This window comes from Arachis duranensis, chromosome 10 (assembly GCF_000817695.3).
Source record: "Arachis duranensis cultivar V14167 chromosome 10, aradu.V14167.gnm2.J7QH, whole genome shotgun sequence".
Taxonomy (NCBI): Eukaryota; Viridiplantae; Streptophyta; class Magnoliopsida; order Fabales; family Fabaceae; genus Arachis; species Arachis duranensis.
Genome location: NC_029781.3, coordinates 90442632 through 90455060, shown reverse-complemented (window position 1 = coordinate 90455060; position 12429 = coordinate 90442632).

The following is a 12429-nucleotide window of genomic DNA, read 5'->3' as shown; positions in this document are numbered from 1 at the left end:
ATCATACTAAAGACAGTCACTTTAACTTTCTCCAAAATCACAGGGGCAGTTAAGTTGTTATAAGCATCATCATTAAGAGAGGGGGTAAGAACATTACCAAAGTTGTCTAGCTCTATATCCTCAGTTGAGTAGAACAAGAGTTTATGGTAATTATCAGCCTCTTTGATTAAAGCTTCCAAACCAGTTTCCAAAATCCCATCATCCATAAAAATCCCACAAATCTTGTTATGTTTTTTGCAACTAACATTTGAAGATGAAAGAACCTTGTGTTCCTGTTTCTAAACCTTACCCATTGTTCCCTAGAATTTCGGAATCACAAAGCACTAGAATGTTATTGTAGTCCTCGATCAGCTCCCTCTTTTTAATTATTAGGGCTAAAGTATCTACTCCTTCTAAATGCTTTTGGACATCGCTAATTTGCCGCTCTAACTTACTCTTCTTCACAACAATGTTTCCAAACACCTTGGAATTAAATTCTAGAGAATCCTTCTGCTCCTCAACTTACTTATTATGGATCCCATTACTTACTATCTCCCAAGAATGATTTACCACATTCTTATATGCAGGTTATGTTGACCAAGTGGCTTGGAACCTAAACAGCATATTACCTTTATGTTGTGAATGACCTTTGCACCTGACAAGGACTTGGTTAGTGATCTTACTATAATTTATTAAGGATTTAAGTATATGCCTCTGGAAATAAAGACAGTCAAGCACTATTGATGACAACTCAATCCAATTTTTTAGCAACTTCAAAAGAATTTTGAACATGTCGATACTAGAAAAATCTCCTACTAACCATCTAAAGATCAAATAACTCAGAGTCAACAAGAGTTAAAGCAAAAGTATATGCTCTCTAACTAGATAAATGGCAACCCTTAACCTCATAAGAGTAAAGGACTTCATTAAAATCACCTAGGAGGAGCCAAGGCCCCTGAAAAGTCAAAGCCTAGGAGAGAAGGCCGTCCAAAAGAAAAATTCTATGATGAAATTGAGGACTCCCATAAATCCCACTGTATTTTCAAGATTTATTTTTCATCTGAACCTCAATAGAAAAAAAAGGTTACCCGAAATTGCATGTAATGTCTTGGAAATTGGTCAACTCAAATCAATTTGGATGCCCTGTATAAAAGGTAATTGTCTTGAAAATTTCATTAATTGACTAAGCTTATTATATGTATATATATGTATAGGTAATGTGATTGGATGAAAATCAAAATTCTTAAGTTCATTTTCTATTCTCAAAAGGATTCAAATCATTACATACATATAGGACGATAAACTGGGTTCAATTATCCACATTATCCAATCATAGCTAATCAACTACAATTAAAATTATATACATACACACCATAATCAAGAAGATACAATAAACTAAAGTAAACTAGAATGTAGTAAAAATATATACAAATCAAAGTAATAAAGTGTAGAAGCTAGAAAAGCGTTTAAGATAGTAAAATATATACAAATATCCAAAAAGCATACTAAAAATTGAAATAGAAGTGTTCAGAATAGAAGCATTTTCACCAAAAAAAATTTGCCGATTTGGTCAGACGATCTCTCCACACTTAAAATTAAGCATCGTCCTCTATGCTCACATGGAATAGAAGGAATCCTCATTATCTCCTCCTCCAGCTGGTAGATCCTGCTCCTCCTCCTCGTTGTCCTCAGATAGGGTGTCCAATTCCTCAATCATCTTGTCCTAGTCCCGATTATATCTCTTAATATTCTCATAACGACGCTTGAAGTGGCGCTCCACGCGAGCTATCTCCTCAAAGAGCCGATGGAACAGATGATAGATTGGCTGTGATGATGATGGTGGTGCTACTGGTAGCTCTGATGCTGCTGCTGAGGTACCGGCCTCTGATGTGGCTACTGGCTGACTGCAGCCTCTGCGTCTGGTGGTCAACTGATATGACAGTCTTGTTCTCAGTGACTGTCGGTCTCTCATAAGTGGCGAGGCAAACTTCGGCCTCCGTAGCTAACTGCATGATCAAACAGGGGAGGGCCAAGTTACCAATGTAGTGAGCCCACCCCATATGCTTTCTGATGAGCTTTGGAAGGTATAGTTTTTAACCCTCGAAGACACACCAGATCAAGACCGCCATGTCAGCAGTAATGTCAATCTTGTGTGTGCTGGGCATCATGTAATAGGACATAATTTGCTGCCATATCTGAGCCTCTATAGTCAGGACGTGAACTGAGTTATCCTGGGAGTTGTCTTGCTTGCTCCATAAATCTATGTAGTCCCAGGCATGGCGATGACCTCCATTACCTTATCCCAATTAAATGTCAATAACATCCTCTCACTTTCTGCCTCTTCATAAGCATCCTTGTCAATAGTCTTAGGCAGAAAGTGGAGGATTCTCTCTGTTGCCTCCTCAGTAATCGAGATCTTCTTCCTCCGTAGGTGAATTACATCAAGGGCCTGTATAGTAATTGGCATACAACTCATAGACCCATGATGCATTCACAGTCACCAGTTCCCAGTCTAATAATACCCATCCCCACTAAGTAATCCGAACCTTAGTATATTGGTTCAGCTCATCGGGGATTTGGAGCTTCCACTCAATATGTAGATTGTGTTTTCGAAAGTCTAGGAACTTTAAATCTAAGTAAATATTAGAGAACTTAAACTCATCAGTAGGAGGCAAACTCTTATTCTCCTTATCTCTTCTACTGATGGCTCTTTCAGTTTGCAGCTCATTTACTGATTCAACGGCCTATTGGATTCTCTTTCTTTTTTCTGACCCTGTGGCCTTACCCTTTCCTTTTCTATTAGTCGTCCTAAAAAGGAACAAAGGAAACGGGTATATGAAATACATTCTAAAGGTATACAAAGCAAAATGATATAAGCAAGCAGGCAAAAGTAAGAAACTAAGGTAAAAAATTAAGTATTTGGGAAGCTGAAGGTGAAAATAGAATTGATTGGAAGTATAAGTGAAATTACAAAGCAAAATCAATCAGAAATCACTTTTTGATCAATCAAGGTTAGTTACCTTGCCTATTCAACCAAAAAGAAGTAAGAAAATATAGTTGCTATACACTTAGAAAAAAGAAAAGAGTTAGTTATAAAAAGAAAAGTTAGTTATTATGTACATAACAAGGGTGATCTTTAACTTCGAAGAGTTTTCAAAAAGCGTAAAATAGACAAGCTCACATTCAACTTCATAAAATATGTGTTATGCCAAAGATGAGTGATTCTATGTATGTGTATAGCACATATTCAACAAATAAGGTTCACACATCATTAGGCATAAGCATGAGCAATTGATGATGAATCAAATAAAAATAACTATAAAATGAAGCATACTCGTACATCAACACATTCAGACACTAAAATTGCAAGATTGATATCAAAAGAATTGAAATTTCAAGCCTAAAGTAACTCAAACCATTTAAGGACAAAGGTGAATCACAGGAGGTTACATATGGTAAATGGATCAAACTTCCAATTATAGATGGACGGCCTCAAATATGCAAAATTCAACAATTTCTGGTCACTTAGAGGTTTAAACATGGATCTCAATGCAATTAAGTAAACTAGAATGAAAACACACATTGAGATAAAAAGAAGTTGACCAAATATTTGTTCAAAAAAAACTTTTGAGGCATTGTTACAACATATGGTATGCAAGGTTATATTGACACAGAATTTCATCAATGAGACCTTGCATTACCAATTCACAACATGCAATTCAATGAAACAGAACAGTATGAAATCTCAACGCACAACAACAAATAGTAAATCAATTGAGCCCAGCACAAAAATTTTAGCAGCTACTCAGTTATATAGTGAAACAGTTTACTCAATCAACAAATTTTCTCATGAGTTCAAAATCAATTCAATTCTCAATTAACAAGAAATCAAACAAATAAGTGCAACTGAGTAAAACGGCAATATTTAGCAGTACACACAGAAACAGTAAAACCACCAACATTTAATTAAGTTCATAAAAGTAAAAAACATTCACAGCAAAAATTAACCAGACCTAAAAATCCACTACATACTACGTTCACCTTACCTAACAACTTAAAATCCACTAACTAATTAGTCTAACTAATTCTAATCCAAAAAATCAAACTAATTAACAAAATTAGACTAATAGAAAATAAAAAAATGGTAAAATCTTGGAACATGGAACTAAACGGAGAGAAAGGAAAGGAAATTGGACACTGCGGCAATGGCTTAGGTTGGCACCGACAGCAACGAGGTCGCCGGAATGGGAGAAGAACTTGGGCTAGTGGTAACACAAACAAGGGCGGAGAAAGAAAGAGAAATGGAAGGAGGAGAAGGGTAGTGGTTGATGGTGGTGGTTGTTAACAGGGGAGACGGTGGCTACGATGGTGCTTGGGGATGGAGTTTGGTGGTTATGGAGGTTATGGGGGCTGAAAGAAAGGAAGAGGAGAATGAGGAAATAGATAAGAAAATAAGGGAGAGGTTGCATATGTGAGTTAGAGCTCTCACAAAAGGGGTGGCATTTTGAATTCATGCGTACGCATCCCTTAAGCTTACGCATGACTAGGGCAAAATGGGGGTGTGCGTATGCATGTATCTTGCGTACGCATGATGATTATTTTTTTTAAGCATGTGCGTACGCGAGAAGATATACGCGACGCGGGCTACTGCCACTGTGAGATGATGTCTCATACGCAGATGTTTGTCTCGTACGTAAGTTTGAAAATTTCTTTTGTGTGTGCGTGCGCATGGTACTCGCACAAATCAGGTTTTTTGAAGATGTCATGCGTACGCACAATGATACTCTATTTTTCAAAATGTTTCCACCAAAATTGAGCCTTTTAAACACCCAACAAGCTACCAAAACAACACCAAACATTATTAAGCAACCTAATCTATCAAACAATCCTAACAAAACTATCTACAAAGGAGATCTAAATTATTTACCAATATATACAAAAGATAAAATGAAAAGATATTACTATGGTGGAGTGTCTTCCACCTACCATTTTTAGTTAAAGTCCTTAAGTTGAACATTTTAGTGAGCTCTTTGTCATGGTGGTTTATGCTTAAACTCATCTTGAAACTTTCATCAATGCTTGTACTTCAAGTGATCGCCATAATTTCCAACCAAGTGCACTAAACTCTGATGAAGTTTCAAACAAGTTGAGAGCTCCCAAAATTAATCTGCATGATGTATATCGGGATCCCAAACCTTGTTTATGAACATGTCTTCTTGTTAATCCTTTTGATTCTATTCAGGTGATCTCACCTCAGAATTCTCATTTGAACACCAAAACACCCCCCAAAATCCATTCAATTTAGCATTTCGCCAACCATGGAATTCAAACTTTAAAGATTTAACCTTAATGATCCTTGAATTATGTTTCCAACTACTACACCTCCCTCTCTTGCTCTTTAATCCACAAAGAGCTCTAAGTTGGTCAACCGTCTCAAGTAAACCATATTCAAGTGGGACAATAAAGCTTAAGGATAATAGTTTTACCCACTCAAATGTTGTGTTGGATGGTGACTTATTAGGAAGAGATACTTCCAACGGCCTTGCAATTTCCACTCTCTTGTGCTCCTCTTTAAGTACCTCCACCTCTTGACGAGCGTCTTTAATTTCCACATCTCGACAATATTCTTCAAATTCAATTTCTTCCTCACCAACTTTTTCTAACTCTTTTCCATCACTTAAGTCATATATCAGAGGTAGCGTAAAATCTACCTTAACATAAACTTCAGATTCAATGGAAGAAAGTTCATCAAACTCAAAGAGATCATTATTTGGTGTGAAATCATTGTCAACAATGGGACATATCTCTTGCTCAACTTCTTTTGACTCTTCAACCACTTCTTCCAGTTCATTTATCTCGACTTCCTCCTTTCATTGCAATTCATGCTTTAATTCTTCTTCTTTCCCTTGAGGCTCCATGTTCGCTTCTACACTACGCTCTTCGATTGATTCTCCATATTCGTCAACGGGAGTACTTTGATTGCATGAATGCAATGAAACTAAGAAGTTCACGGCTTCGACGATGATTGCCATATAGTCTTTTGGCCTCTTAAAACATCCCTCTTGCTTTAGGAGAAAAGATCGAAGCTCTTGTTGCTCTTGAATTAAGGGTTGGAGAGCTTTGTCCATTGAGGATTGTGGTGGAAAAGAGGATTCATTGTTTGGAAGAAAGGTTTCATAATTGGAAGGTAGTTCATATTGGTGAGAATATTGAGGTGGTGTATATGGAGTCGTAGTTCTTGGGAGTATTGGTGTTGGAATGGTGTTGATTCTAAGTATGGGTTATATGGCTCATATGGTTGTTCTTGAGGTGCATATGGTTGGTGATATGGCGGTGGATAGGAATTTGGATCATATGGAGATATTTGGTGGTATGATGGGGCTTGTGAGTAAGGTGTTTAAGAACAATGTTTAGGATGTGGTTCATGGATGTATGGTGGTTGAGGTTGAAAATCTTAAGAGGGCTCATCATAACCATTGGATTAGTGTGCATTATGGTGTAGATTGCCATTATTGTACGACGGAGGAAGTTGATATGGATACCATGAAGATCGTCCACAAGAATGCGGCTCTTCCCTAGATTGATTTCCAATCCTATAGTGTGAACCATCATGGAAGTTTGCATCTCTTGCAACATAATTACAACCAAATTTGAAACCAAAAGAATGAGAATTCATAGTGAAAAAAAATGAAAACAAAAGCTAATAAGAAAACAAAGAAAAAGAACTCCTAAAAAGAAACAAGCAAACAACCACAAGAAAGCAAACTATTCACAATATTCACATATGAACAATAACCAATAACAAGCATACATTGCATTTTCCCGACAATGGTGCCAAAAACTTGATGGAAGGCTAGATACTGGTTTAGAAATTCACAATTTACAAAACTCGAATCTCGTTGCAAGCGTAGTTCCAAACCGACAAATAACCCTATTAAAGTTTAATTTATTTGTCACGAATATAAACCAATAAAAACCGAGAGTATTAAATCTCGAGTCGTCTTTCAAAAGGAATTGAGTTAGGTGTGCGTATTATCGGTTATGAGAAAAAGGGGTTTGAAAACAATGACAAGAAATTAAATGACAAGAAAGTATAAAAGCAATCAAAGAAATATAAATGCTAAAAAGACATCTTGGCTAGGATTGAGAATCAAGATTTTCTATCCTTGTCGTTAATCATAACATAACAATTATCAAGAGTAATCCTAATTTGTGATCTCCAACATTGGGAGAAAGTCAAATAGGCATAGTTAACCCTAATCCATAAGTCCTAATCAATTTACTAATTAAATTAGCAAGCGATTAGAATCAATGGAGATAAGATTAACTAACAACTCTAGATTATCAATCCAAATTTGACATTAATGACTCAAGGTCGCCTAATTTTCTAATTCCAAGCCAAGGGTGCTAATATTCTACTCTAAAACTATACTAATTATTTTATCAAATACTTGGTGTGCATGAAAGAAAAGCATAATAAATTGCAAGAATAATAAAATCTAAAACTACCAAATGTAAGAAAATAATAACAATAACTCAAACAAGCATCAATAAAACATAAAAGATCAAATTGTATTAAAGAAAATCAAATTAACAAGAGAGTTCATAAATCAAAATTAACCAAAATTAGAGAAACTAACAAGCAAAACTAGGAAAATTAAGAAAATGTAAGTAAATCTATCCTAAAACAAGAATTAAAACCTAAACTAAGGGGAAAATTAAACTTAAAATCCTAAATTCTAGAGAGAAAAGAGAGTTTCTCTCTCTAGAAATCTAACCTAAAACATGCTCTAAACTATACTAATGAACCCCGCTTTTGATCTTCCTTGAATTCAGCATCAAATGCTTCAAAAATGAGTTGGTTTAGGCCCAAAAAAATCCTGAAATTGCAATCCACATGTTTACTTAAGAAAATCACGTGGTGACAGTCATGCGTATATATCTACCATGCGTATGCACAACTTGAGATTCATGCAAAAGATGCGTACGTGCAACTTGGGATTCATGTGTACGCATGACCATAAGGAACTTCAAACTTCATTTCTTCATGAATTCTCCACTTTTGCATGTTTTTTCTTTACTTCTTCAAGTCATCCTTGCCTCCTAAGCCTGAAATCACTCAACAAACACATCAAGGCATCGAATGGAATTAAAGTGAATTAAAATTAGCCATTTAAGAACATAAAAAACATGTTTTTAATCATTAAGCATAATTAGGTGAAATTCACAAAACTATACTGTTTCAATGAATAAACATGAAAAAGGTCGAAGAGTTTCACTCATTTAAAGCAGATAAATACCATAAAATGTCGATTTATCAATGAGGTATCAGTAAAAGCCATTGAGAGAAAAGGCAAAGAGAGCAATCTTAATAAAAGCCACTAAATTATTTCAAACTCTTTTGTTTGTATTTCTGTTTTGTATTCATATGGGTGAGCACTTAGTGGTTGAAAGTTTAGGAAGTGAACTTAGCCAAATCAAGATTGGGTAGAAGTTTGGTTTGTCCCAGATAGGATTGGATAGAATCCAAGAAAAATTGGTGTTTGTAATCCTTGTGAAAGATAGTGAAAATTTTACCACGTTTATGGTGAAAACTAGATGTAGGCTACATTGCACAAGGTGGTTGAACCAGATTATATGGCTGTGTCATTTTCTCTTCTCTTTTTTGTTTTTTGTTTTATTCGATGAGAGACAAAATGAAATTGCCTCCTGCATAATCAATCCAGCAGAAGTCACAACATCTCAGTATACTCACAAGTAATGTGTTTGCTCTATTCTTATTTAATTGTTAAGAGACAAAACAAAATTATCTCTTGTATAATCAACATTGCAGACTCAACAACAACATTAAAAAAAATCAAGTTTGAAATGAAAGAGCTCAAATTTAAAAGTAGCCATAGATTCAACCTACCACATTCTCTAGGCCATAGAAAACCTTCAGAAGTTTTAAACTTGAAGTCACCAATTTTTTTTTTGTTTTCGTTGTGTAATTTCTCTTAACATTTTGTGTTATTTTTGTGTTGGTTTTTTTCTGAGATGGGAGAGTAGGTGTAATCGGATTTGGTTAAGATAATGGCTTGGGGGTGATGGGATTTTTTTTGGGAGCAATGGGATTTGGCTGTGATAAGGGCATGCTGATAATGGGTTTTAATGTGGGCTTTAGTGTGAGCTTTAATGTGGGTTGTGGTGTGGGTCCATATAAGTTGGTATTCGGTTGCACAATTGGCTCACTAGGTGGTGTTGGAGTCTCTTGCTCAATAGGATCACACAATTGGCTTAGAATTATGTTAGTTTTCTTAACACAATTGTGTTACTCTAAACCTGAGACATTGCCATCCTTGTCACCTTCTCCACCAACATAGTCATCATCATCAGACAATTTCATATATTATAAACTCAAGGACAGAGGGACCATGTTCAAAATAGATATAGATGATATTACCATTTTAGTGGCAAAGACTAACCATGTCCCTTAGATCCTAATCCAACTTCAACCTTCTCAAACCATACTCTAAAATTTTTTATGGTCCAAGTACCAACAAGCATCAGCTTTATCATAGCCCTACTCTTTGTAATAACCAGTTATGGCAAAAACATCCATTCATCGGTGCGGCTTGATGTGTACACAACTCTGCTATTAGAAGCTTGGGTCTCGAACCTCCCTCCATGGTGAAAAATGAGCCTCAGTCGATCACTTATCTGAAAAAATGCAACAAAATATGCCAAAGTTCACCATTACAGTAATTTCCAATTTTCAAAAATGTTAAACAATCACTTATTTAAAAAAATGCATATTTACAGCCATACTAACTAACAGTTAACTACACTAACACATGCATCTAACTTTGCAAACTAGAATAACACCACAAGAAATTAGTACAATGGTAATAAAAGAAATCCTAAATCCTAGAACACAACCACGAAAAAAAATGAATGACAGAAAATATTCAGAAAAGTTAAATGCAAGTATCAGAATCACAATTTACCAGGATAATCACCCAACTAACACTATCACAGTGCCAAAAAAAATCTAAACCTTTATTGTTCACCATAGCAAATGTTTGAGTCAGATGATATTGACAGAGACAAAGAGATTCGTTAATCAAATGAGGGGACAGTAGACGAGCCACAATGATGCTAACTTGAGGAAGACGAAGAGGCAATGAAGGTGACGAGAACGTCTTTGAAATTTTCGGTAATTATTTTTGGAGAAAAGGACAAAGAGATCCTTGACTTTTTAGTCTGCAGACATTTAAGTCTCAGAGGATTTGAAAATACATTTAAATCTTTAACCTTCTCAAAATCTGGACACATTGATCCCTACTATTTATTTGAGTTTCTCAGACCTAACAAAAAAATCAAACCTGACTCTCATTATACTGACCTGGCCAATATGAATGTCCACGTGGAAGAGTTTTTAAAATGGGACAATTAGATCCTGGGATCGATGTGTCTAGATTTTAAAGAAGTGAGGGACTTAAATGTATTTTCAAATTCTCAGGGACTTAAATTTCTACAGACCAAAAAGTCAGGGATCAATTTATCATTTTCTCTTGTTTTCGTATGAAGATATTTTTTATAAATGCTATTTACGCACCAAAATTCACTACTAAAATCAGTCGCTATATATTTGTATACAAATATGTATTATATATATAAATACATGTATAGTTTAACTCATTTTTAATATGTATTTTGTATTTCAATATATATTTTACTCTAATAGCGTATTTTAGTGGCTGAATTTGATGTAAACCTAGCATGATAATTTTTTTTTTCAAATAAGAGCTTTTTTAAAAATTTGTGTAAAATTTTTTTGTTTTATTTGTCATATATTAATTTAGTTCAGTCAACAAAGATTAAATTTTTTTATCACAGTCTATTTTTGGAATGTCCTCTTGTTCTTATGTGTGGAGGGCTTTGAAACTCATTAATATCTTCCAAGAAAGTATCTTTGTGAGACAACAAATATTTTCCTTTGTTTTTGGCTTTGTATTCTTGCATCTCAACTATAGCATTATCATAAATGCGGTGTAGAATCACACTCAACTCCTCAGATTCTGATGCAAATTCACAAATATTTTGTGACCAAAATATCAAATCGTCAAATCTCTTGCTTCTTGGCTCCAACAGAGGCTCGTTGTGGCTGTTCTTGATATGTGTGTGCCTCTTCTTTACGTTCTTGCTCCATCGTCCTAATATATATCTTGGTGACACTTTATTTACTCACTCAAAACTTAACGCGCTCAGAGAATGACGGCACAATATGTTAATATCCCTTTTAACTCGAATAATAAGCACTGTCATTCAACTTCAGTTGATATCATATCGTATGTAACTACAAATTTGTTGAATGTTGAGTTAGAAACCTGTTCTACAACTTCATATACCATATACCCTAGATCGAAGTGCGTTGATCTTGTGATGCAATTCTCTTTTTCTCTAAATTGTGCTTGGACTTTCTTAAACTTCTTGTGACTATTAGATAATTGTTAGGACAAATGATATTTATAACAATTATAATAACAAATTTTCTTTTGTTTTTATAGATTTATAATTTTTTATTAAGAAATTTTTCCTGATCTTTATGAATTAAATTGATTTTGTTATGCGTCGTTTTATGTAGGCAATGTAGGAACACAGGCTTTGTTGAATCTAGTTGTTGAATACATGAAATCAACCCTTCCTTCTGTTGGCATTTTCTGTGCCAGCTTGATTTTTTTCTTTTTTAACAGAAATAATATGTTGGAGAATCAAAATATACAGTGTATGGTTGAATTACAATCGAAATTTCAAAATTGATTTTGTGTCTATTTTGAATGTAATTAACATCGTTATGCTAACTAGTACATTAACATATTAATTTACTTTTTTAAAATTATGTATAGATAATAATGATAAAGGGTTAAGTACTTTTTTCGTCTCTAAGATCTGAGGTCAAAATCAAAATCGTCTCCAACCTTTTTTTGTTATTAAAATCATCCTCAACGTTACAAAACATTATAAAATCGTCCTTTTGTCCATAAACAATATTTTTTGGACAATGTTACCCTTAAACAAAAATAATAAAAAAATCTCCACACTTTCACCATTAACTTCACATCATCATCATCCATTCGCATCTCCTCTCTCTCCCTTTCCTCACCACCATCACCACTACCACCATAACCATCAATATTGCCATCATAACCAAAACACCTTCTTTCTCTCTATTACACGTTCATCACCCTAAATTATTATCACCCACTCATTACTCCCAACACATTTCTTTCAGCAACAACAACAGTCCCAAAATAAATCAACAACAACGTCCACAAAATAAATCAACAAAAATTTCAGATTAAACAATAATTCAATAATCATCAATCACAAATTCAGATAAAAAATCAGCAACAACAGAAATTAAAAAAATTTAAAAAGAAAGAAATAATGTTTATGTTCTTCAAAAAT